The sequence below is a fragment of the Neolamprologus brichardi genome, chromosome 7 (assembly GCF_056152115.1).
Source record: "Neolamprologus brichardi isolate AB-2024 chromosome 7, ASM5615211v1, whole genome shotgun sequence".
Taxonomy (NCBI): domain Eukaryota; kingdom Metazoa; phylum Chordata; class Actinopteri; order Cichliformes; family Cichlidae; genus Neolamprologus; species Neolamprologus brichardi.
This window is the reverse complement of record NC_142110.1, coordinates 22,913,973-22,927,919: the sequence shown is the minus strand read 5'-3', so window position 1 is coordinate 22,927,919 and position 13,947 is coordinate 22,913,973. Positions and strand designations below refer to the sequence as shown.

The 13,947-nt window shown below is 41.3% G+C and overlaps 1 protein-coding gene across 1 annotated transcript in view; it reads left to right on the top strand.

Moving 5' to 3' along the window:
- The first annotated feature begins 4,253 nt into the window (after positions 1–4,253).
- The window catches only part of LOC102796408 (alpha-1,3-mannosyl-glycoprotein 4-beta-N-acetylglucosaminyltransferase C-like), a 75,315-nt gene continuing 65,621 nt past the window's right edge, over positions 4,254–13,947 (top strand). Inside the window, exon 1 of the mRNA XM_087844403.1 lies at positions 4,254–4,467. The gene's annotated coding sequence lies outside the window, so the exon portion shown is untranslated. The remainder of the gene's footprint in view (positions 4,468–13,947) is intronic.

Genomic DNA, 13,947 nt, shown 5'->3' with positions numbered 1-13,947 from the left:
GAGTTCAGACACTGTTGGATGAGAAGGCCTGGCTCAAAGCCTCCTCTCTAATTTATTCCAAAGGTGTTATGTAGGGTTAAGGTCAGGACTCTGTTCAGGCCAGTCAAGTTCTTCTACACCAAACTCGCTTATCCATGTCTTTATGGAGCCTGCTTTGTGCACTGGTGTGCAGTCATATTAAGGGCTTCACTGGGACAAAAAAAATATCGGCCTAGAATTTTTTGTCCAGGTGTCCCATCGTGATTGCACACATACAAACATGAAGTTGAGGACCACATGAAGTTTGGAGATCTGTAGTGATTGACTCTGCAGAAAGTTGGACATCTCTGTACTCTATGTGCTGTATTATTTTATACTCACCACCTCATGGCTGAGTTGCTGTTATTCTATATTGCTTCCACTTTGTTATAACACCACTAACACTTGGCTGTGGAATATTTAGTAGCGAGTAAATTTCACAGCTGGACTTGTTGCACATGTGGCATCCTATCATAGTACCACAGCGGACCCATTATTGACAAATGTTTGCAGAGGTAGTCTGTATGCCTGCGTGCTTCACTTTATACACATGTGGCCACGGAAGTGATTGGAACACCTGAATTCAATTACTTGGATGGATGATTGAATACTTTTGGTAATATTGTGTATAAGAAAAATGTTTAAATTAGTTTAGGTTGCAAGAAAATTTATGTTAAAGTAAGCAGTTGTTCAGCCTAGAAAACTGAAAGTCAATTTAAAAGTGTTTACATGGATTCTGATCCTACACCACTGGGGTCACTTTTCAGTTCTCAGTTTTTGCAATCATAATCATCATAATCTCAAATAACTGTGCATTTGGGAAGATCACAGAAACATTCATATTCATCCTTGAAATATATCAAACAGCTACAATAATAAAATATAAGTGTGAAGTAATGATTTCATTACAATATTGGTGCATGTGTAAAAGCAAGTTCTTCTAACTATAACAGTATATGTTTATTTGAATAAAATATAACATTAAAAAAACGTATCTGCATGCCTGTGAAGGAATCTCAGAATTGTAAATAAAGATGTGAAGGTGCCAATCACAAATTTAGATCTGGACGTCCACTAAGGGAGTCCCTCCACCAAATTTCTTCAGGATAATAAACAAACAAGCAGACACGGATGGATAGAAACACCTCTCACATAATCGACAGACACTCCAACCCCCTGTAAGAGCAGGACAGATGTTCCAGCAGTCCTCTTTAATTTTCTGTCATATCAAAGCTGCTGCACTTGACTTAGGCTCGTGCTTACAGCAGTGCTGTAACAGCAGGAATGCTGTGCTCCTGTGTGGTCTTACACGGTGTGATCTGCATGATTTAGGACCCTTACATTTTTAAAACAGCAGCAGCACATTTTCTGATAGTCAAACATGAAAAAACACGGAGCACCTCACGCCTTCAGCACGAGCGCATCGCTGATTCTGCTTTTAATGTGTTTTCCACGCTGAATTAGAGCAAATATCATATAAAGACAGGGCGGCATGGAGAATACACGGGCTCTACATTTAAAGGGGCTTGAAGGCTAATTATAATTGCAAATTGGGAACTTGACTCCTGGGCCTCCTTTGGCAGAGATCCAGCTTGAACTCATCATTAAATGTTGCATCCACTGATATTCCCCAGTCCTGGCCATATGTATGTTAAATATTTGTATCACATTAAATGCATCTCTAACTTTGTTATCATTTTAAAAAGAAATCTCTTTATCAGTAGATAGCTTTGATATATAACGATGGATATAAAAGACACGTTATCACGTCTAAAACCGAAGCTAAAACCTGTTACTAATGGCAACACTTGAAGACGGAACGAAAAGTTGGACTTTAAAGACAGCGGGGAGGCACGGTAAAGGTACAAAGGAGGTAACAGCGTTCATGGTGTCGCAGCAGTTGTACACAAAAAAGTGACAGAAATAATGAGAGCATAAGAAGTTCAAACCATTTCCAAGTTTTTCAGCTCCACGTAGCAGACTAGTTACTTTATGAACTCAGATGCTGCTGGACAGTCGAAAGTATAGAGTCTGTTAACTGTCTCAGTGGAGAAGGAAAATCTTTGAGAAAATAGGGACAAGGAGGTTCAGCCACACCCAGGTGTTGTCTTTAAAGTGCATTTATGCTTATTTTGTTAGAAGACATAAGCTAGTGCCTTCACAAAATAGCTTAGCTATCTAACAGTTAACAGAAATGAGAGATAATTATATCGCTGTGGTAACAGGACTTCATCGTTCGTCATCATTTGCCTTTTATGGTTTGGTTGGATTGGAATTGGGGACCTAAAATCTCTTCAACTGTTTAGAAGAATGCTGCATAAAAGACGGACATTACCAACAGTCAAAGATTAGTTTGTAGGTTCTCATTCTGAAGTCTTAGCTGGAGCATACTCACTGACTGACACATTTAGTTATTGAAGAGCCGCAAGGTAACATATTAGAAGGAAGTGCTAAATAATCAGCTTAAATGCAAGACTGAAATTTGCCATTACTGACACACAATTAACCAAACAGCGACGACAGTCAGATAACCAGGTTGGCACACGCCTGTCACTCCCATGTCCCAATAATGTTCTTTGGAACTTCAAGTCGGGGGTTCGACTCCCAACCAGAGCATCTGTATTCAGTAAGGGTCCCCCAGCTAGACCCAACCCATGCTAACCTTGGAGATGAGCGAGAAAGAGATAACTGAAGCCATACTGGCTTGGAAGTCACCCAGATTAACAAGGTCCACATCAGGTGTTGAGGAACCAGCAACACTGATGAAAACTGGGCTACTGTAACAAGAAAGCATAAGTGGGCAAGGGATGAGAACCGGGCTTTTTTAATAATTCGGTGTGTTTTTAAACCTGCAGTCTTTTAATGGCTGGCCAGGGGTGATTGTTGTGGTTGTAAAAACACTTCCCATCATACAGAACTCTATTAGAATATGCCCCAAGGTTTCATTAGGTTTATTTTATAACCCATGCTCATTTCAATAAGGGGAGATCATTAGACAGAATGAACACAATTTGTTGAAAATATGAACAGAATATAGATAGGCGTTTGGCCGTTAGACTCCAATGGCCTGTCTTGGCGGATCGGCGCTTGAGTGATGAGCAGTGGACATGGGGAGAAGGTCGGTTGCACAAAGGCGTCTGCAAAGGAGAAAAACAGATGCGCAGTGAGATTTAAATTACGCAGCATGAATCCTGATTGGCCTGGAGAATGCCGGGAGAAGGTGATCTGACCAGACCAGTGATAACACAAGCAGCTTGACAGCGTGGGAAAGTGAGAGTGAAAAAGCTCAGATTTAGCCAGCAGCACCTAGGAGTGGACAGATGTGAGATCATCAATCTTCCTTATTGAATGCATACGTTTCATTATGAGAGTCTGAAAAGAGGATTATCCAGGCTAAGCACACTAACTCATAATTTGTCAGTCACAAAGTATGAGCCAATGAATGAGCGCCATTCCTCTCAAAATCCATTTCACTTCGCAGGTCAGGTCCGGTTACAAAACACCAACATCCAAGTGATGCTGAAACTGCTGAGCTCGAGGTTTCAAAATGCAACTTCATAAGCCACGAGCCTCTGTATACCAGCTATGTTTGACATAAATCGAACAAAGCATGCTGTGACTACATTTATTTATGCTGCAAAGTAGGGCATTTTGACTTTGGAGTGTTTTGTTTCAACTAGCCTTTGGAACTGGCCTCAAGTGGCCATTAGAGGAACTGCAGTTTGCCACACTTGGAAGCTGGCTTTAGGATGTTTTGCAGTGTGTCTGGAGATCCCTTTTTAAAGAGGACCAGAAATGTATTTTATGCATTTCAATCATGCTAATAGTGTTAGTAAAAATAAATTTGCTTGAAGTAAAAAATAAAAGTGCCTACACAAAGCGACTTGGCATAGCCTTCCAGCTATGCAAAGTCACTACATAAGCCCCAGGGCTCACAACTCCCTGAGGCAGGCACAAATGCGATGGTGGTTTTATGCGATGCTTACCCACTTAGAATAAATAAAGCGGCTGAAGTGACATGCTTTGAGTTTGTGTAGCTATAGGTGTAACACGTTGCCTCTTTAAGGCAGAAAATCCAGAGAGAGAGAGAGAGAGATAGTGCAGGGTGGGGGCTGGAGAGAAGAGGAGAGAAAAGTGGGAGCCAATAAGAGGCAGTGGGAGCAGACACAGTGTTTGTGACACCTTGTGGTGGAGCGTGAGGGGTTGGCAGAGTTTGAGAGAGAGAGAGAGAGAAAGGAGGGGGGCACCACTGGATAGAGAAAGAGAGAGAGGGAGAGATCAAAGCGAAAGAAGAGACAGAGGAGGAGAAACGAGGATGAGAGATAGCAGCATTGCAGCGAGAGCGAGCGAGCGAAAGCCCTTCCTGCCTTTGCAACGAGTGTTTACTCCACTTTTCCTGAGAGCCGGTTATCTCCCCTCTGCGTGAGTCATGGAAGTGATTTACTGTAGGTGAGTGGAGCGGCGCGGCAGCAGAAATACACAGATCTGTGTGTGTGCGTGTGTGTGTGGACCGTGGGGAGGTACGATCGCTCCGTATCTCCCTGGATGTTATTTTCACAGTTTGGTCCCTTCATTCTCTTTTTCTTTCCCATCTCGTCGTGAGAAGCCGTACAACCAACTTCTGCGGAGTTTGGGTCTTGTTCAAACAGCCGCTTCTCCTCCTTTCCCCACATTTGTCCTTTCAGGCGTAGGATACTTTGTGCTCGTGCAGGCTGTACACACACTGTGTAAAGTGTGAAAGGCACGCTGCAGTCTCTCTCTGACAGTCTGAGCAGCATTTAGTGCTTCTGTATTGACAGTCGGACTCAACGGGGCTGAGGGCTGGAAGAGGATGAGAGGGAGATGACTCAAATCTCTGCTTGAGGGACCTGGAGGGTAGCAGCATCAGCGATGATGATGTCGATCTGTAGAAGAGCAGAGATGGAGACAGAGAGAGGGAGGGGAAAAAAAGAGATAATCTTGCACAAATAAGCCTTGGCTGCTTGTCAGATTTTTACATAGTATTTTTATGTCTGTGACAAAGCTGATGCCAAATGCGTGCATGTAGATCCTGTGTGATGGCTCCACAGCTGGATCTTCTCCCTGAGCATCTCTCTATGTCCCCACTAACTGAGGTGTGCAGCCTGTGGTTTTGTTGGTGTGTGTGTGTGTGTGTTTGTTTAAGGCAGGTGATCAGAGATTTGTGGCTCAGACATCCTGAGTGACAGCTGAGCTCTATCACAGCTTTCATCATGACTCAAGCTGGTAAACTGTAGCTCAGCTTGTGACACAAACCCCCCACCCCCACCGTCATGAGGGAATAACCTGCCTTCATCTCATGGCTGGATTAGAGTGATTTACTGTCGCTCCCCGTTAACCTGGATGTGTTTGTGTGGGGTCTGACCTATTATGGCACCTAATGGCCTCATATGTTATTTCCAAAAGGACATTGTCAAATGGTAAACACTGTTGTCAGCCACATCCAGCTGGACTGACAACAGTTGTTATTAATGTTAGCTCTAGTTCTGACCCCTGTGAAAACTACTACTGGCAGAGGTGCTGGACAAGAATTAATAGACCCTTTAAAATTAGAAATTACATTTAGTGCAGACTGGATTTACCATCAGCCAGGATTTCCTTCACTCTTGCTAAAGGACAACTCCAGAGGATATTTTTATCTTTTCTGGCTGGCCCGCAAAGTAGTCCTCAACACAACTCTTGATTGAATGTACAGAATATTAGGGTCACTGCCCTCGCATTGATCTTCAGGCCCTCTCTCCACATCCCTGTTTTCTTGCAGCTTAAAAATCCTTTTTCATTGATTCGTCTCCTCCTTTCTACCTGCACTCCCTCTGCTGTGATTCATATAGATTTAATACAGGGAATCAATGAAGGAAATGGCTGGATTGACCTCATCTGTGTTGTTTGTGGAAAGACAAAGAGCTTCTGACACCTTTTTAGATTCAGTTTGTTACCGTGTGAGAACTGCCCGGGACTTTTAAACAAACACATTCGCCTTCTTTTAAATTCGAGACATCATATGAAAGATTCAGGGGTGCAGACAGGTGAAATAGCTCACGCTCATGGATCGATGAACAGGCAGGTAAAAAAAATGTAAATGAGAGAAGCAACAGAGCTAATAAACACGAATAGCAAGTTGTACCACAGTTGGTATGACTTACAAATCAGTGTCAGTCTGCTACCATCATATCGAGCGAGCAGAGCTAAATTGGGCAAATAAAGTTTTTGAAGCATGCACCGAATTTCTTGAGAGCAAAACAGTTTTTTTGTTTGCTTGTTTTTTACAGTACAGTCCTTTCATGTTCACTCACATCACTCACTGCACTTTGAGAAATAGGAGTACATTAAAACTGCACTGCTGTCCTTAAAAGTGCAGTTTAAACAGTAAATGGACAAGTACTTATATAACACTTTTCTACTCTAACTGAGCACTCAAAGCACTTTTTACTACAAGCCTCCTTTACTCGATCACACAAGCATTTTTTTCCTCTATATTCAAGCACCTCTAATATTCACACCGCAATAGATGAATTGCAACCCAAGGATCTGCTGACATGCAGACTGTAGCTGGGCATCAAACTGTCAACCGACTGGTAGACAATCGGTCGCTCTACCTCCTGAGCCATAGCCGCCCAGTCAACACCGAAGTAGCCTGCAGGGTTAATTAGTGGTATCCAAAGTAATTAGGCGTGCAATCTCAAGGGTAAAAAAACACAAACAATGGTATACATGTTCCCAAGTAATAATAAGTGCATCATTGCACACTTTCATTTAGCTTTTATGATTAAATATAAAGTTTGGTAAAATATTAATATTGCTCTTAGACTTTAAGATTTTTACATTTTACCATACAATAGTAGAGAGAAAACTCCAACAATGAGGTGACTCCATACGTCAAGCACTTGGCAACAGTGGGAAGGAAAACTCCCTTTTAACAGGAAGAAACCTCCAATAGAACCAGGTTCAGGGAGGGGCAGCCATCTACCATGATGACTAGCTGGGCTGATGAGAGGGAGACGGGACAAAAGACAAGCTGTGGAAGTGAGCCAGAGATTAAATATTAACTAATTACTAAATGCAAAGTACTAAGTTAAATAAAAATCATTTGATTCAAGTCTCATATTGTGTTTCACTTCTATATTGGTGGCAGACTGTTAGCACTTTTGCCTCACAGCATGAAGGTTCTAGTTTCAGTGGGATCATTTCTCCCTAGGCCTGTTTGGTTTTCTCCAGGATAAAATAACAACTGAGAACAATAAATTGAGGTGAGGTTGGTAAGAGTAGAAATATGCTATATGGACTGCAGTGCATTTCCAAGGCTATGAATTTATAATTATAAAAATAAGATGTTTTCTGTCAATTATCTTATAGGATGGCACCCCAATGACAAGCTTTTGTACCTCTAATAGGACAATAAAGGACGCAACTCTCGTGACGCAACTTGTCCTCTGGTTACAAAATATGAAATGTCCACTCAAGATTTGTTTTATGTCTTTGAATGTTCCTCAGTGCCTTTTAAAATCTCAGTTGTCACGTTGCACCTCTGTCTTTGAGAAATATTGTTAGTTAGTAAGAAAGCAGAAGTCTGATGGGAGCAATTCAACTTTTGCCAGTTCATAATAAATATTCATTTTCTTTGTCACTGAAACACAGTTAAGTGTTTATGCTTGCTCAAAAGCAGCACTAGGCGAGCCTTGCTGGTTGAAAAGTTTCACATTTGTTACCGACAGGAGGTGCTGGGTGTGGTAACACTTGTTATGCGCAGCTAAAATGTCTTGGTGCTACATCACTGCAGCTGGTGTGAGAGTGGAAGTCAGCAAAAAACAAAGAAAATCTTGGTTGACTGAAATTGTAGCTTCTCTTTGATTTATTTATGTTGGATGGGTTTGTGGTTGTCATTAGATTAATTAAATCTCCTTCAATACACTGAGTGCACACTCAAGGCTTATTCACCAAAATTAATTAGAAATAAAAGTAAAAAACTAGCATTTTAAGTGATATTACACCTTGTTATGATTACAGATTTGTACACCTGCCTATACACTGCTTAGTAAAATCCAGGTGTTTTTTTGTAATGTAATCTTTTACATTACATTATTATGCTGAAGAAAAACAAGCCTTTCTGAGTAATAAATCCCACACATAATATAATTCTTTATATATCTGATGAAAGAGGAGGCTTCTCTTGTAGCATGGTCTGCGTGTTGCTGCTGCTGGCAGGTACTGGGAAGCTGCTACAAACCTATAAATAAATCACACGTATTGAAATATGTCAATTCTGCTGGGTTTACACTCAAAGCCTTGAGTGGTAAATGTAAGATGTGTTGAAACATACGTACACAGACAAGTTAGCTTTCTGTTTTTAGAAGATATGGTGTGTGGCTTGCTGAGTTAGTGATATATAAAATGAACTCGACTTTTTCTTTTTAATGGGGTCTGTCAGTTTGGAGATAAGTAAACTTTCTGCAAATTTAGGTTAGACTTGCAATGTTCATTAGGTTATCATGAACTGAGGAAGAAGGACCCAAATACATACCAAAACAAGTAAAACTGTGAAAACTGACTGTAAAAAGTCCATGAGGTACAAAAATCCAAATAGTCCCCCCCCAAAAATAACTGGTGCTCTAAAAAGAACTCAAGGACAGGCTGGGCTAATAGGGAATGAGCTGGGAAACTAAACACAGCTAAATCACATAAAGTAATGAACAATAGTTGAACTACAAAAATTAATCCAATGACATGACAGAGAAGGTAGAACTGTGCAGCAAGTGACTGCCACAATAAAACAGGAAACAGGAAACCCAAACATGAAAACTGAGAACTTAATTAAGACACAGGGAACACAGGGGCAGCAGGATAAACTGAAATACCGAATTCCACATAGGTAAACTATAACAAAGATGAAAATAAACAGAAATAAACCAACCTGGAACATTTTGGAATACAAAATATGAATCTCTAAATATCACAAATGCAAATACAAAAATTCAAATTCAGGCATGAAACCTGACGTAGGTTTGGTGTGTTCAAAGCTGTCACAATTTAAGGTGTTTAAAGTTTCTTTTTCCTGCATTCCAAAATTAATGTATTGGTCTTATTCGGCTATTGCAGTTTCCATTATGTCCTTTTTAAAGTAACACATTGTCAGACCAACAAGGATGTGCTTGCACAAGGGCAGGTCAACCGGCCAAGCTGTGAGACCCGAGACTAGAGCTGGTCTTACAGGTTTAAGATCATGTCAAGCAGTTCTTTAACATAAAAAAACCAATAAAATAAAAAACAACAGTTTTGCTTGCTTTTAATCTCTGGGTCCCTTCTTTTGTCCCGTCTCTCTCCCCTAACACCAAACCAATTTCTTTTTGTTAAAAGGGAGTTTCCTCTTCCCACTATCGCCAAGTACTTGCTTATCGGGGGTCATCTGATTGTTCGGGTTTTCTCCGTTTATTGGGTCTTTACCTTACAACATAAAACACCTTGAGGCAATATTTGTTTTTTATTTGGCACTAAAAAATTGAATCAAATTGGATTGAATTGAACTGAATTCTGCAAAAACAGAGTAGCTGAACATAAGCATATTTGAGTAGACAAAATCTGAAATTCAGTACATATTCCATTTTTTGATAGTTAACCTCCAATCAATTAAGTGTCACTTCTGAATCATTAAATGAATCATTTAATATCAGTCATTTTATGTTGTAGCTGCAAAGTCATGACGCACAAAACAAAATGCAGTACACAAACAACAAGGCTCAAACAGAACAGATTTGTGAAAAAAAGCATGTCACAACAAACCTCATAACTAGAAAAAAATAATAACAAAACAATTTCACAATGGAACAATAGAAAGTGTGTTTTGATGTGCCTTGGCCTTGAGTCGTCGCGCTCCTTTTCAGCTTTCTCTTCGACAAACTAAAGTGTGAAAAATATGGAAGGTGGGTGGACAGCCTACTTTTAAGCAAGCAAGCAAAGTCTACATGGCCATCTGCTCGCACCAGAATTGTCTTTTAATCAAGGCTGCAGCCCCACAAGAAGCAGACTCCCTCTCACTCCCACAATTTAGCATCTTGTATTAAGTGGGAACAGAACACTCAGCATAACATGATAGCTACATCAAATCCAAGTTGAAATCCAAGAGTGGCTTTGGTGCCATAAACAGATGCTCCGTTTGACAAATTAGTCAGAGATTTGCTGTTGGACGGTCGATGCTGATGCTTTTCCTGAGCAGCTTCCTTTTTTATTTTTAGATTCTTTTTCTAACTTTGTCACACTTTATGTTAGAGGTTTACTGAAATTCATTAAAAATGTGAATCAGATTCTTTGGATACACATTAAAGCGGAATATAATGCATTTAAAACATAAGTATCTATGAATACACATTCAGAAGACCAAGTACTTTATTGCAGTGTTTCCCAACCACTGTGCCACGGCACATAGGTGTGCTTTGAGAAATGATCAGGTGTGCCATGCAAGATTATCTGGTTTCACCTGATTAGTGCTCTAAACGATCGGCGTTAACGGGCAGAACAATTACATTCTCTTCCACTAGAGGGCAGTACAACTACCTGCTCTAATTAAATGGGTTGCCAACTGGCAGTAAAACTGGAGTCCTGGAGAAAATTCCGACCCAGATCAAGGCTCTAGTATGCGTAGTGGTCAGAAGAAAGCAAAAAATGGGATATTGGGGACAACCCGAGCCAATTCTGCTATACCTGGTGCACGGGGAAAAATGATCAATATACTTTTTGTGACATTTTTGTTTGGTGGTGTGTGCCATGGCTCCGAAAAGTTGGGAAACACTGCTTTATTGTACATTTGGTGGTACAATAGCTTGCTACTGCGGCAGTATCCTCGTATTGACCTTCTTATTGTGGTAGGACCATTGTACCCTTAACAAAGAGTAAAAGTTTGTACTTTTGTGGTTTGTCCTTTACAGACACCAGTCTTCAACTTCTAGTGGCACTTTTCTATGTTTATGTAAAGCTACAAAAACTGACATTTAAAAAAAAATGTATTCATTCATACACAGTGGTTTTCAAGTCTTACTAGCACCTATAGCACATTTGTATAGATCGCACCTGTAAGACAAAGTAAGTCTCATTTCATATGAGGTTCTAAAACATAATACTATATTACATTTAAGGTTATCAAATTCCCTATTTTATTAATATTTAACTAAGATCAAGATTAAAGAAAAAAAAGTTTTATATTATGATGTACGCTCACTTCAGAGTTACACCTTGCTAGTACCATGTCAGACCCCCTTTTTGCCTAATTGTCCTGAAGGTAAAAGATAAGCTTAAAATCTTAAATTTTTAGCTCATTTTTGTAAACACAAAGACAGCATGGATACAGCTACATCTTTTCCTTCCCATTGCAGATAACCTGAGAAGGGTAAATCTGTGTTTGTTAGTTTGTTTTGTCTGTGAAGGTTCTCAGTCATCCAGGTCATCGTAGTCAAAGGAGCTTGCAAAGAAAAGCGTCTGGACTTCTTTAAGTTACTTGAAGACGTTTCACCTCTCATCCGAGAGGCTTCTTCAGTTCTAAGGTCAAATGGTGGAGAGTCCCAGATATAACCCTAGTGGGAGTGTCCCCCCACAGAGGGACAAAAGGACCCCCTGATGATCCTCTAATCGCCTGAGCCAAGGTGTGGAACTGGGTGTGGGTCCCAATCAGCCAGAGTTTCGGGTAAGTTCATTGTGAAACCTGGCCCCACCTTATCATGCGAATTCCTGAGGTCAGATGGCCCAGGGTGTGAGTGGGCGTTAAGGCGTCTGGGAAGGGATCTCAAAACTGGATTATAGATGGCAGAGAGTTGGTGTCGTAAACCACCGCCTCTGTTCAAAGATGGTCGCTCACAGTGGACATAGATGGCTTCTTTCACTCCTCTTTCAAACCATCTGTCCTCTCTGTCCAAAATGTGAACATTGGCATCCTCGAAAGAGTGTCCTTTATCCTTAAGATGCAGATGGACAGCTGAATCTTGTCCTGTGGAAGTCGCTCTTCTGTGTTGTGCCTCTCAGCAAAGAGGCACAGAAAAGAAGATCAGACACCAGCGAGGGAGGATAAGAAGGACAGGCGCAACAACATTGTCATCCCCTATGTAGCCGGTGTATCAGAGAAACTCAGGAGGGTTTTCTCCAAGCATGACATCCCGGTGTACTTCAGACCCAGCAACACACTCAGACAAAAACTGGTTCACCCGAAAGACAAAACGCCAAAACACAGACTTAACAATGTGGTGTATGCCGTACAGTGCAGCGAGGAATGCCCAGACCTCTACATTGGAGAGACCAAACAGCCACTTCACAAGCGCATGGCACAACACAGAAGAGCAACTTCCACAGGACAAGATTCAGCTGTCCATCTGCATCTTAAGGATAAAGGACACTCTTTCGAGGATGCCAATGTTCACATTTTGGACAGAGAGGACAGATGGTTTGAAAGAGGAGTGAAAGAAGCCATCTATGTCCACTGTGAGCGACCATCTTTGAACAGAGGCGGTGGTTTACGACACCAACTCTCTGCCATCTATAATCCAGTTTTGAGATCCCTTCCCAGACGCCTTAACGCCCACTCACACCCTGGGCCATCTGACCTCAGGAATTCGCATGATAAGGTGGGGCCAGGTTTCACAATGAACTTACCCGAAACTCTGGCTGATTGGGACCCACACCCAGTTCCACACCTTGGCTCAGGCGATTAGAGGATCATCAGGGGGTCCTTTTGTCCCTCTGTGGGGGGACACTCCCACTAGGGTTATATCTGGGACTCTCCACCATTTGACCTTAGAACTGAAGAAGCCTCTCGGATGAGAGGTGAAACGTCTTCAAGTAACTTAAAGAAGTCCAGACGCTTTTCTTTGCAAGTTAGTTTGTTTTGTATAAAATATGATTATAAATTCAGTCAAACATTACCAGATAACACAATAAACAGGTTAGGATAACCCTTTAATGGCCAGCACCCCTGTGGGTATACAGTACTGTACTTGTATTGTTTAATTCAATCCAATTCAATTTTATTTTATTTATACAGCGCCAAATCACAACAACAGTCGCCTCAAAGCGCTTTATATTGTAAGGTAGACCCTACAATAATACATACAGAGAAAAACCCAACAATCGTATGACCCCCCTATGAGCAAGCACTTTGGCGACAGTGGGAAGGAAAAACTCCCTTTTAACAGGAAGAAACCTCCAGCAGAACCAGACTCAGGGAGGGGCGGGGCCATCTGTCGCGACCGCTTGGCTTCTTAGGTGAAACACTTACCAGACACTTTATATCTTTCTAGAACAGGAACAATGTGCTATAAACAATCCTCAAATATTTTGGTTCATATTGACATGATAGCATCACACAGCTGCAGATTTGTTGGCTACACATCCATGATAAGAACCATACATACATCACATCCCATAGGCGCTCTATTGAACTGAGTTCTGGTTACTGCAAAGATAATCTGAGTAGAAAGAACAAAATGTCATGTTCAAGAGCAGCGGTCCCCAACTTTTTTTGCGACACGGACCGGTTTATGCCTGACAATATTTTTGGACCGGTCTGTAAGCTGTCGCGGATAAATACAACAAAATAAAACTCGTACTGAAAAAAAGAAGATACATTCATAACACACGTGAAAAGACCCAGGAAAACCGAGTTAACGATAAAAACGATAACAAAATAACGCTGAAAACCGATAAAAAACCTGAAAACCATACATTTCACACCCGAGCCTCAACTCTCGTGGCCCGGCACCAAACGACTCACGGACCGGTACCGGTCCGAGGCCCGGGGGTGGGGACCGCTGTTCAAGAGGATAATTTGAGCGTTATGACAAGCTGTGTTATCCTGCTGGAAGCAGCCTTCAGAAGATGGTACACTGTAGTCAAAAAGAGATGGACATGGTCAGCAACAATACCCAGGCATTGTTGTGC